At 44.1% G+C, this 12,429-nt stretch overlaps 1 protein-coding gene across 7 annotated transcripts in view; it reads right to left on the bottom strand.

Annotated features, from left to right (window-relative positions):
- The window catches only part of LOC120959954 (pituitary homeobox homolog Ptx1), a 52,261-nt gene extending 45,232 nt beyond the window's left edge, over positions 1-7,029 (bottom strand). The window contains exons 1-2 of one of the 7 annotated variants that reach the window (XM_049609205.1): positions 6,920-7,029; positions 5,040-5,476 (exon numbers count right to left, since the gene is read on the bottom strand). The gene's annotated coding sequence lies outside the window, so the exon portion shown is untranslated. The other 6 variants (XM_040383798.2, XM_040383770.2, XM_040383762.2 and 3 more) reach the window with 6 other exon arrangements.
- Between the last annotated feature and the right edge of the window lie 5,400 nt (positions 7,030-12,429).

Below are 12,429 nucleotides of genomic sequence, written 5' to 3'. Positions count from 1 at the left end.
GAGGAACTTTGTTACCCATTTCGGGCAATTATGCTGTTGTGTGCTCTTCCTTGCCGGTGCTGTATTGCTCTCGGACGGCGAGGTGAAACAGGAGTCATGGTAATGAAATAAATTTCACTTTTACGTCTTCCCCAACCATCCATCCTAACCCCCCCCCCCCCCCCCCAACGTCAACGTGCAAAGTTTGACGAATCTTTTTGCTCCGGCAGATCGGTAACGGTTGTGCCTTAGCTGGCTTTTCGGAGCCCCGGATGGGCTAGATTATTGCACCGCAAAGACTCGTGTAAATCGTTACATGTTTTCTTTTTTTTTCTCTTTTTTTGAGGCAAACGCAATTGGAGGGCCTCGGTTTTATGTGGACATCTTGCTAAAAGAGTGTAGCCATTTTGCTTAAATCCTGCAAGAATGGTGTATTATTCATGCTTCGCTTTCCATAACACTCGAGCTCGGGCACCCAAACGGTGGACCACATTTACAGAAAACATTACCGTAACCATACTCAAGGTAGTGAAAGGTAAGACGCCCCTGCTGTGCCCGTGCCTTGTTGTGTTTTGCAAATTCACCAATAAAGACTCCAATGTATTATGTATTGCAACGGATAAACTTCTTGATTAGCAGGTTTAATTCAGTGTGATGGGAGTTGAACCGTACTTTTTTACGAACGAAATCATGTTTTCAGATGATGATTCCATATGTCCAGATATCTTTTGGGCACTTTAAAATGTTTAATGCATACTTGACGACTGTACTTGGACCATTCCATTTCAAAACATTCCACATTACTCTGCATGTTCAATATAATACATCTTAAATTGTAGCCAACCCCGAGCACGCCGATCGTGTGGCTTAGTTCCCAACCCAAGTGACATTTGTTCGAAATTCCCATTCCCGAAATTCCATTTGTGGGCGATTAATCGGGTTTAAAGCGTAAAGATTTCGTTAGAGTGTTGTTGTGCCACATCATTTATTAAAAATTTGTTATTTTTTCAGAATAAAAATAACTACACGACCAATCAAAAGAATCCGTGACGTTATTTACCCGACGGAATGCGAAGGATGCAATAAAAAAGAAACATCACAGTGGATTTTAAACGGCTTGTTCTAATATTTCCTTTCAATGGTGGGCAGTTTAAGGCAGTTAAAGGAAATAGCTCGAAAGCCCAAATTTCGTGCTCGAATTTACTTGGTTGGTTCTTTCAAGTTAGTAAGTGTACCGTTTTATACAATGTCCGTCGTCTCAGAACAAAGTCTTGACGCCAGCGAAGCAGTAATTCTTCATTTACGATGGAGAAAAACTTTCACACTACGCTGTATTATTCTAGACAGCACTTAAGTCAACAAAACAATGTCAAAAAAATCCTATCCTTCCCTACAAACATTCTACGGGCTAAAATTATAAAACTAAGTTAAGTTCAATAACCTTAGTAAACTCGAAAGACTAACCAATCATCCACAGTTCTTCGGTTTATCTTCGCCGTCACAAAGTCAATCAAATGCTCGGTACAACACAGTTCACAATGCAATTGTTTTGATTTCTGCACATCTCATGAGAGTGAAATATTGTCCTCAAGCATGTAACCATAGCTGTCAAGCTCACAGCTTGCCGGGATCAGTGCTTTGTTTGACGTGTCGATAAACAACGTACTACCGTTTGGCGACAAGCTGTCCCCGGATAGATCGTAAGGAATTGAAGCAGATCACGGCACCGGTCGCCGAGAAGCACAAAAGCGAACTCGGCAAAGCAGACACGACGTCACTAATCGAAACACGCATTAACACACCTCGTAGGGACACTCTCTTTAGCATCCGCTTCTCGAGACACGGCTCGGCAATGGTGCAAACTGTCCATCAGTCGTGTCTTAGCAGGCCGACACGAGCGACCCAGTGCATTAGGTGCAACGGATCATCGGCACAGGTCGTTTACGCGGACCACGCAGAAAAAAGACTCGCTGTCAACCGAAGGTTCACACAATCCAAACGAAACGCGAGAGCAACAACACAGCACACAACACCAACAACAGCAACAAAAACTAACGACCAAACGACATCAGGTATAACAACAAACATGCCGAGCTCGCTGAGGCACTACCGCACTACACGTTGCGTTATCTTATCGTTGCGTGTACATGAGAGAGTAAGTTTCTTTTTTTTCCGTATCATTTTTTTTTCCTACGATACCTCCAAGATTCATTTGTGTCGACTGTCGGGGAATCGTACAACGTCGGCCGACGGATCGACTAAATCTAGATAATGGAGCAGCGCGTACGGCGCTCCAGATTTGCTGTACCTCGAAATGACGTGTAAATAGTACACCGATGTACTCAGCTGTGTTCTTAGTGCTGGTTCTAAACGTGTTTCCGATGATGAAAAAAACCGAAGCAAATCTCTCATATGGGTTCACTTGCTCAAATGTAATCAAAGGAAGTGCGATGCAATTAACACCAAGCCGTTTTACTTATTGTTGCCTACATCCGTAACAAAATGAGGTTATGGAAAATTGACACATTAACTTTAATAGTTAAATTCCTGTCCTGTCCTGTTAACTTCCTGTCCTACAGATTAAATATTTATAGTATACAGTTAGATGCATTGTAACACAACAATCTTATGTATTTTTAAAAGGCTAACAATCTGTCCCGTTTTCTTTAGCAAAATGTGGAATACAACAAAACGATATCCGTCAAAAATGTACCACCAATGTAACAGCTAAACGTCAGTAAGCGTAGTACGTAGTAGAAAGTGTGCACCTTTCTATCACTTTAGATACATTTCACTGGCATCCCAGATCAACCCTACCGCACTTCAGAGAGGAGTTCTTTTTTTTTTGTTGATAGCTTTATAAAATTTCGTTTAAAGAACGGCTAACCAGCGCCATGTGCGTGTGTGTGTGTGTGTGTGTGTGTCGGGGGCATCGCAGTTAGTTTGCCCGTACGGCCCCTCGGCCGTTAGACTTTTTCACTTCCCAGTTCGGTGCGATTTCACCGCGGGCGAAAAGGAGAAGGCGCGAGCAAATATTGATCTACCTTTTTGTTATCAAACATTACCCCGGGAGATCTTTACCCATTATTTGTATTTTCTCGCGCGCGCGTTTCGCTGCACCGCTGATGCACCAGGAACGGGGGCAAAAAGATGCACCCGGCCCGACGGTGGCGGAAGCATGGTGCCGGCACGGTGAGAGAGACCGCGCAAAAGGAGAGAAAGGCGGGTACAGCAACACGGGACCAGGCGCCAGTGTGCATACAAGAGTGGTGGCTCACTGTGAAGAGATAAGAAATAGCCTAGCTACCTGATTACGGATAGAGAATGCGCTCGAGTTGCAGCAGCAGCGGCAGCAGTACCAACAATAACGTACCATGCCAGTCAGACTATTTTAACCTTATTTATCACAGTGCACGGGAGCGCTAACAGATTAGGAGGTCTAGGAAAATTTAGTTGTACCACGAAAATGTAAAATAGATAAAATATCTAAAAGTGTCCATCGAACATCATCGCTCTCTAATTGAAGATTTACGGTTGAGTTGGTTATCATAAACGCAAATGATAAGCACAATGCCGCCGCACACTATAATAGGGCCTCAATTAGCACACTGCCATATCTGTTCGGGGCTGTCCGGTGGGACAATCGCTTAGAATCACATGACACTGAGCAATACGTTTCTAACTCATCCCTTTCTTTTAGACCTTGGTTCGACTATCTTCACTTTCTCATAATCTTTATCACTCTTGTGCAATGCCAAACTAATTATGCAGTAGACCAAACTTCTCCTTCATCTTGTTTTTTTTAATATAAAAACCTATTTGCAATAGAATTAAGAGTGACCTTTTCTTTTCAACTGGTTAGGGTAAACAAAAAATGCGTTCCATATCTCGAAGAAGTAAGTAGTTCTAAAAATCATACCATCAAAAGCTGTGTTTCAGGAAACTAGCTGAAATTCAAACAGAACATCTTCCTTGTTATTCGAGGCAATTATCCGAATCATACGGAACAGTGTCAAACAAACCGACTCTAAATGAACGGCAATTGTATTCGTATAACAGCAGGTTGTTACAGAGGTCAAAAGTTATGTTGAATATTGTTTTCCTTAACTCAAGACATTGCTGTCAAATTGGTCTGTCACTGCTCTTATGTTTTGAAAACAAACACCAACGAGAAACGCAAGCAGCAATACAAAAATCTAATTCTATAGTACTCCCCTACTTCCAATGCATTTTGTTATTCCCACACTCTTAACAGCAATAAATGATAACAATTCCTTTCTAAATGTAATTTCTTGTTATTAGTGTATTATCTACTACATTACCGTAGAACTGTAAAACAAAATACTTTCCGTAGCTCCGATCTCACGGAAAGTTGTTTAACAACCCAGTCTCCGTTTGTGTCAAGTAATGCGTATGTTTGACAAAATCTTTCGTGCTGTTAGAGATGTCAAACATGAGATGAATGGAGTTACCTACCACACATCATCATAACACAAAATCGACATTTTTGACACATTTTCTCGTGTCAAGCGAGTGTCTTAAATAAACGCTTAATATCTATAAAACTGCTCTTATTCTGAGATGATCAAACAGATGCGAACGCTAGAAGAAATCGGCTCTAGTTAAGAATTGAAATAGCGTCGGTGTTACGTTAAGCTGCACGCCTACTAAGTACGCCATAACAATGTGGCTTCGAGGGGCGTGTTAATAGGCCATGCTATTCTAAGCTCCCAGAATGACCTTATTTTCTCACTAATGTTTGCTCATATGTTATTAGCTATAATTTGAGCATATTACTTTGATATCTATTTCAATAAGCCCTATTCAACATAAACTAGAGTTCTATAAGCTCATTCTGTGCCAATAGGTTGTGCTGTTTTGTTTTTTTTTTTTGCAACAAAAACTACTAAAACTTTTAACCAACTGTGCAAACACTCAAAACAGCTACACACAGATCTGCTCTTCTGCTAGGCAACCTGGACAACGCTCATGTGCTAACCTGTCCAGGAAATGGAAAGGCGGGGCGGTTTTAGTGCGGCTCCATTATCCCTGCGCGTTACCTGGACGTTACTAGTGCTTGCCGCTGGTGGCCAGTTGATTGAAGAGGTCTGCCGATAAGCACTCATCTACCTGCGCGGTTTGTTGGACTCAACCGAAAGCAACCGCCGGCAGTCATTTCGGATTCGGATTTGTGGGGATTGATTGTGTGTTAGACAGTAGCAGGCTCACCTTTGTGTTTGTCTTTCGCGTTACGGATCGCGCGCACGCCAGCCACTAATAGACCACCCCCCCGCACAACACCCAGCAGCACCAGTGTGCGCACTACGGTTCGTTTCGGGGTTTTTTGCGTTACGATTTGCGCAACTGCTGGGGAGGGTGTGGGAGGAAGAAGCTTTCCTTCGCTCCGATCACGACACGCGATCACAACTAATCACTGACACTCACAGCACACACTGAAACTCAAGTACGTACCGCCGGCCAGAAGCACAGGAACGAACTAAAGGTTTGCATTTTGGTGTTGTTTGCGGGATTAAGATGTTGGAGAAAATTATACATTAGCAACAAAACAAAAAACAAATATATGGAAACGAATAAAGGATTAAGAGTGTTGTTGTAACGCGTGTACAAAAAACGGACACACTAGTGAAGCAATAGCACACACCGAGCTGCTCCCGTATGGTACTGGTCGTCTGTCGACACCGCTGGAAATCACACGTTCAAATGATCACACATCAAGACCAGATTTTCTAGTATGTTGTGCGTCCATCACTGTTTCGCACCGATAGCGAGTGTGTTTCATGTAAAAGAAAACTCCCATCTAAAGTTCTCAAGTGGATTTTTTGTTTACCTCGGATGATACTAATACACACTACATGCACATGTATGGTACCCGTTCGAGAATGTATCGATGCTGGTTTGGATCTGGCAAAGGGCACATTAACGTGGGCTCTTTATTAGATGCAAAGAGCCACTTAAACGTCTCGCATTAGGTCCTCAAAGTTTGGCTATAATCCACGTTTTTGCACCGCAATCGTACCGTTACAGGTCCTGAGTGTGGGATGTCTTAGACATCCCATCCAGACACACTGCCTACTTTGCAATGCAAGTTATATAGCAATAGTGCACACGTGCTGTCTCAGGCCCTACCTTCTGAAGGTCCGCTAGTATCTCGAGATAATAAATCAACATAGGTGGCGTTCGCTTTGTTGATTGATCGTTGTCTCCGGGTGTTGCAGCAGGCCGAATTGGTTGTAGTTTTGTGTAGCGGCTGTATTTTTCTTTGCACTCGCGCTAAATCGTCCGATAACCAGATCGTGATTTGTACTACCACTTTTCCTATCAATTACGCATCTTGTTCTCCCCACGATCGCGAGGTCGTCACCCTGGGGGCAAAAAACACATACACTAACCCTACGGATCTGCACAGCTTCCTTCCGTTTGTTTACGGCTGGCTGTGAACGATGCTTTTTTTTTTTGCTGATGCGCGCCTCTGTGTGTTTGTTTGTGCAGTCCCCTCGCAAAGCTCATTAAGCGCTTAAGCCACCTCTTATTCGACCGCGCACAACGGCTCGCGAGCAACCTAAATCCCAGCTTAATACGGTTTTTTTTTCTTTTCTTCTTTTGCTTCTTCTTCTGCTGCTCCTTCTTCAGTTTACCTTCCCGAAGTATTGCTAGACGTTGGGCGCTGTTCTGTAACACTACCCCGGGGAGCGGAAAACGCACAACATACGCACTAGCGCCGTGAAAAACACACTCTACGGCACCGCTACACTAAACACCGGGAACTGCGTGCGTACCGTTGTGCGAGCGCTTCGGTTGACTTTTCAAGTAGATTTGCTGCCCGCTGCTCGTAAGCGCGCGGCCCTGAACAGAAAACACGTACGTCGGCACGGCTGAAGCGCAAACGATAGATCAAGCAGACGACGATGAGACCACTAACCAAACGCGACGAACTGTACGGTGCATGTGTATGGCCGTTTCGCTGCCAGGCCCGGTGCTAGCGGGCAACCCCTACCCGCACCGACCAGAAAGGGGTCCGGGAGGGGGCGAAGGAGGTGCAGCGGGAGATGCGAGCGGCTACCGATATTGGTTGCCCGCGGGCCCCCTTCCCTGTTGTGCAGCACAGCACCCGCCACTCACGGCCGGCCGACAGCGTGTTCGGGCATTGCGTGTGCTCTCGCTCTTGCCCGGGAGGAAGCGAGAGCACGCGACACTGCTCAAGCTACGCCGCGGCACTGCCGCAAGTGGCAGTGCGAGCGAGCGAGCGCACAGCAACGTGTGCACGCAGGCCGCCTATTGGTCCAACCGTCCCTTGCACAATACAACGCCCCATTTCTTCAACGTCGCTCCGGGCGGGAGGTAAGGGATCTTCTGTGCAGGCTTTTCCTCACAGCGAGCAGGAGCAGCAGCAGCAGCGGCGGCAGGGTTTGCCTCTGCGTTAGCGTTTGTTTTCTTTCCTCTTACTCTTCGCACACCTTCGCCTGTCCAATGAAGGAAAACTCGAAGGAAACCCCGCGGGCTAGAGCAAACGGATGCTGATGATAGCGTGCAACGATGTTCGCGTGCGGGAAAAGGCAGGCGAAACAACATTCGTCGCTCCACTGCACACTGCTGCCTTTGAGGAAAGGGCTTGCCCAAATTTTTCTCGCTTTTCCACAGGCCTACTTAGGGTTTGTTTTTGATGGAGGTTTTTTTTTTGTCGCATTCGCGCTCGCCTGTGTGTGTGTGTGCTGTGGAGAACACTGTACGGCCGGTCGCGTTGTTTTGACGTTAGTTTGATCTTCCTTTCGCCTGGCAATAGTTTATGCCTGCTGTGCTCTGCCACTCGCTAGCAAATGGCGGCCCAGATCCCCACCAGACAGATAAAAGGAAACGACGCACACACACACACACACATACACACACACATGCATACACTACTTAAGATGCTTGAAGGGCGCACGCGACATGCTTTGCTGTAGCCGGAGCGATGGAAATCTCCCCAAGTACGGTGCACGTGGTGTGTCACACGTTTCGGTGGAAGCACTCCGCGAAGGCGTAGGTTAGTTATGCTCAATAATTTTTAGCCGAAAATGCAAGCCGTTGGTTGTTGTATTTACACTGCACGTTGACTACATTCGTTACACGCCCGATTGAAGCTCGTTGGTGCTAGCGGCTCTACCAGGGAATTTCCGCACCATATAGAGCGAAGAACGGGCCCGTGTGTCTTTACGTTTATCTATATATTTTAGTACATTTATCATGTGTACGATATATTGTGGGCCGGGAGACAGGGAGAAATCGGCTACCTTACGTGTGGCTGGGTGAAATATTTTGCTAGCGAGGTTTTTTCCTCCTTTTTGGTTCGATGGGCGATTTTGTGTCGATATACTTCGCATGGTAACGTTTATTCATTGTAGCTAAATATAAAAGTCTACAACTTGAACGAGAAGGATATTTGTATTAAGACTCCTTACGTGTTTATTATTTATTTACTTTTTTAGAAGAGATAACTAAGTCACCATACTCGTAAGACTGCATTTCTATTACCAATTTTTGTCATAGATTTGCACTTCAGCTCATACAAAATTTCAATTTATTGTTTTTTTTTCTTTCTTACAGATTCACACGCAAAGCCAATAAGCAAAGTAACAACATTGACATTATCAATCTTCTTCCGTTTTGTTACTTATCCTATCGACCCCCCCTTAGGCTCTTACTAACTACGCTGTGAAAGCACTTTACGGGGCTAAGAGCGTCGCTTTTCTGCGTCAAGTGCCCCCCCCCCCACGCTTCCCTCCCAGTGTCGCACGGGTAGAATGGCTGCAGCAGCAGATAAATATTAGGATGGGATAGATTTTTGATTTACTTAGCCACCACGAAACCAGTTCTGGTGAACCATTCCAATCACTTGGCATCCATTTACAGCTTCCTCTTGCGCAGCATATCAGCACATCCACACACACACACACACACACAAGGCTTATTGCTATCTTTATCCCTCCTTCGCTCTTGTCTCATGTGCAGGTGTAAGGAAAACGTGAAGATACGCTTGGCAGCATAAAAGAGGAAGATTGAATTGGAATGGGGTTTTCGGATCTCGGTCCCAAGACATTTTGTTTGTTTTTTTTTCGTTCTGCTAAGGAAGTGATTTATATATTTTTAAAGAAATTGTACATTGTTTGTTTTAACCTTACGACGCGAATAAAATCATCAGGTCAAAAAAAGCACGCACAGTACCGAACATTCAGCAGAATCGTGGGAAGGATGGAAACAAATCGTTAATGTCAACCAATTTTCCCGAAACAGCAACAACAACAACAACAACAACTCCACTCAAAAACTGTGCTACAAATTGGAAATGAAAAGAAAAGTATTTTCAAGCTAAAACAAAAAAAACAAAAGAAGCGAGAACGGTTTGGGGGGGAACCTGGTATGAAAAGCATAAATGGGAAGAAAAAGAGCACACAATGAAACGGAAAATAAAACACGGGAAAACATGAGCACGCAAATGAAACGGTAAAGCGAAGGAAAACATAACACGAGCAAAGCGAGAAACCGGCACGCGACAGAGAAAGCATGATGGGGCGGAGCTAGGATGGCGGCTGATGGCGTTTGCTGGGCGGTGCGTAGCGTTCCCTTCGCCCGATAGCTCCGCCCAACGCACGCACAGAAAACCGTCGCTCGTTCGCCGAAACAGGCATCCATCGCCTGCGTACTGATTATGGAGACCGCGCGCGACATAATCTGGCGGCAACGGTATACCACCGGCCATGATATATATAGATCCTTGCGCTTCGTGTTCTGCCGGCGCCCGAGTAATTGCATGTGTGGTACTGCCGCAGCAGAAAGCATACTTATTCCCAACATCTCCCCAATCCTCCTTCCCTGATGCCCATCGCTTCGGATCGAAATGTACAGGAAGGGTGCATATCAAATTATGGCGCTTCTATGAACTTACTACACTGCTGTGACTAACTGAGTTAACTGCGAGACACGGACTCTCCACCGGCAAGAAGAAAATATGGACGGCTGGGTTGTAAGAAATGGGAATACAAATTTGATCGATAGAAGTACCACTCAAGACAGAGATCTTGGCAGAGTGGTACGCCCTCGCCCCGGCGTTCACCACGCAAGTATCGCGCGGTTGTCTTGTGGACCTAGGACTGGAGGAAACTTCGGAGCGATGGTTTAAAGATTGTAGTTTTGGAAGTAGTACAGAATTAATTGCAGCACAGTAGCGCTCTAAGAGCAGTAAAAAATATGCAGCGATAGCTAGTAAATATGCACCTTTAAGCGGCTTCACTGTATGTTTGGAGCCTACAATTTGTAATGCTTTTTATTCGGTAAATAGAGTGGTAGATCTTACCGCATGGGCACACGACCGGGTAGAAGATATATCCGGGAGGCTTATCTTCTAAACATCTCAGTAAACTAGCAGCCAACAAATGGCTTAGAACATAGAACTCAGACAGCTTGAAGAAATAGTAAGTGTGCCTCAAGCAGGCCAATAAACCATCGTGGTAGGCTTAGCTAATAGGCTACAAGATATGGGAAAAATTAAACTATTTACACGCATCTAAGCCAACAAGTCATAAACATATAACTATCAATTTCTTGAAATGTAATAAAACATCTTATGTGATCTGTACGTAGATATTTCTTTATGCGTTTAACATCCTTATTATTTTGCATTTTTTATTAATTTATTGTATAATGTATGTTTAACTTGGATGCAGGTAAAGCAGAAAACGGAACAACGGATGTCACACATCCGCAAACTCACAGATTTGTTGTACGCATTTCGACAATTTCAGATGTAAACTAGCCAATCATTTATGATTAAATGAAGTTCTTACTTTAACTTTAAACAGTGGCACCGTATCTCGAATACCGAAAACTTTTACATTCATTTTTTTCGTCTCATTTTGGGTATCTCCATTAAATGTATCATTATCAATTGTGCGTAAACAGATCTCTAATAAACGATTGTTTATAAACTTAAGGTTCATACTGCCGTCGTATCATTAACCAAAATGACAGTGCTAGTAAACCTGGTAATTGAATCGATATGTTCAGAACAGGACAGTTGACTAGTGGGCGAACCCCGTTGGTTTAGAGGCAGCAACAAAGGCTTTTACAAAGTCGGACATGAATTATTTCGCATTTGGCGATCATTCGTCTCGTGGTTGGGATTTATGCTTTAAAAAAAACATCTCATACACCTGTAAACTACAATCGCCACCAAGAAGCAAAGCAAGGAAAAAGAATATAGTATAAACATAGATATTATGGTTCTGTTATCAGTTGCTTTATCGTAAAAAAATGTACCTAAATAGTTGGGGGTTGTGTATATGACTGATTATGTTTCGTAAATAGGGCGGAGGAATTTGCTGGCGTTTTGATTTGAATTAAAAAAAAAAAACATACAATTAGTATGTCTCGTGTAACGAATGATTGCTAGAAGTTCCTCTTACGAGCAGTTAACCTGGGAAAGTATGTTACTTACAATAATATGTTTTACGAATAACTGTTCTTAAACCAATTCTGTTATCTTAAAACAATGCAAGGATGCTTTTTTGCTTTCTGTTCTTTCTTGCTGCTGAAGAAACTCCTCTAACAGCTGAACAATCAGCTACGAATAGAAATTCTGCTTCCCGAGCACAGCAATTGAATTTCGTACAATTCCGTCCCACCCCGTCCACAGCCCTCACCGTTCTTTATCGGGCAAAATGAGCTGCAAATCTATTTCCAATTGCGTCGCAAATTAGTTTTAAATTTCGGATCGCTTCTTTGCCCATCGCCATTATACGCCGTCACGCCGCACTTTAAAGTAATTCGGCTTAATAGTCATTAATACGGCAACTTTAAAAGGTACGGGCCCACTTTCGCCCCCTCCAAGCCCCTTGCCAAGGCCCCCCCCCCACCACAAGAAGCGGCAAGTTTTAAAGCACAATCTTCCTCACATCCATCACAACTTCTTTCGACCGAATCATGACTAACTTAGCAACTGGATCTGAACATTATCATTTTATCTTGCTTTGCGCACCACTTCGCTTGCGTGCTTTGTCTCGTCGTCCCTTGGTGTCCTCGTTCACCGTCTATATATTTATATATATATATATATATTGCTCTCTCTGAATGGTTCCGAAAACGTTTCCGTCCGTCACACCGTTGATGTCCCGAGCAAACGAATGTCCTGCCCTACGCGTTGGCACTGTGTTTGTATGTATGTATGTATGTATATATATATTAATTTATTTGACTCTTATGGTAGTTTTGCGATCATAAAAGTCATTATTTATGATGCTTACCGTGTTCCCCTCCTCCCTGGCAAAGCCCATCCACAGACACACACAAACACGGACATTAGGCACATCATAGGCTTTGTGTTTAACGCACCATGTCCGCCCTTGGATTTTGACTTCTGGAAGTAGCAGCAGCAGCAGCGCGGAGTGCAAACTTCCACCC

Source organism: Anopheles coluzzii, chromosome X, assembly GCF_943734685.1.
Source record: "Anopheles coluzzii chromosome X, AcolN3, whole genome shotgun sequence".
Classification (NCBI taxonomy): Eukaryota; Metazoa; Arthropoda; class Insecta; order Diptera; family Culicidae; genus Anopheles; species Anopheles coluzzii.
The sequence above is the reverse complement of the archived record's forward strand: the minus strand, read 5'-3'. Positions and strand labels throughout refer to the sequence as shown.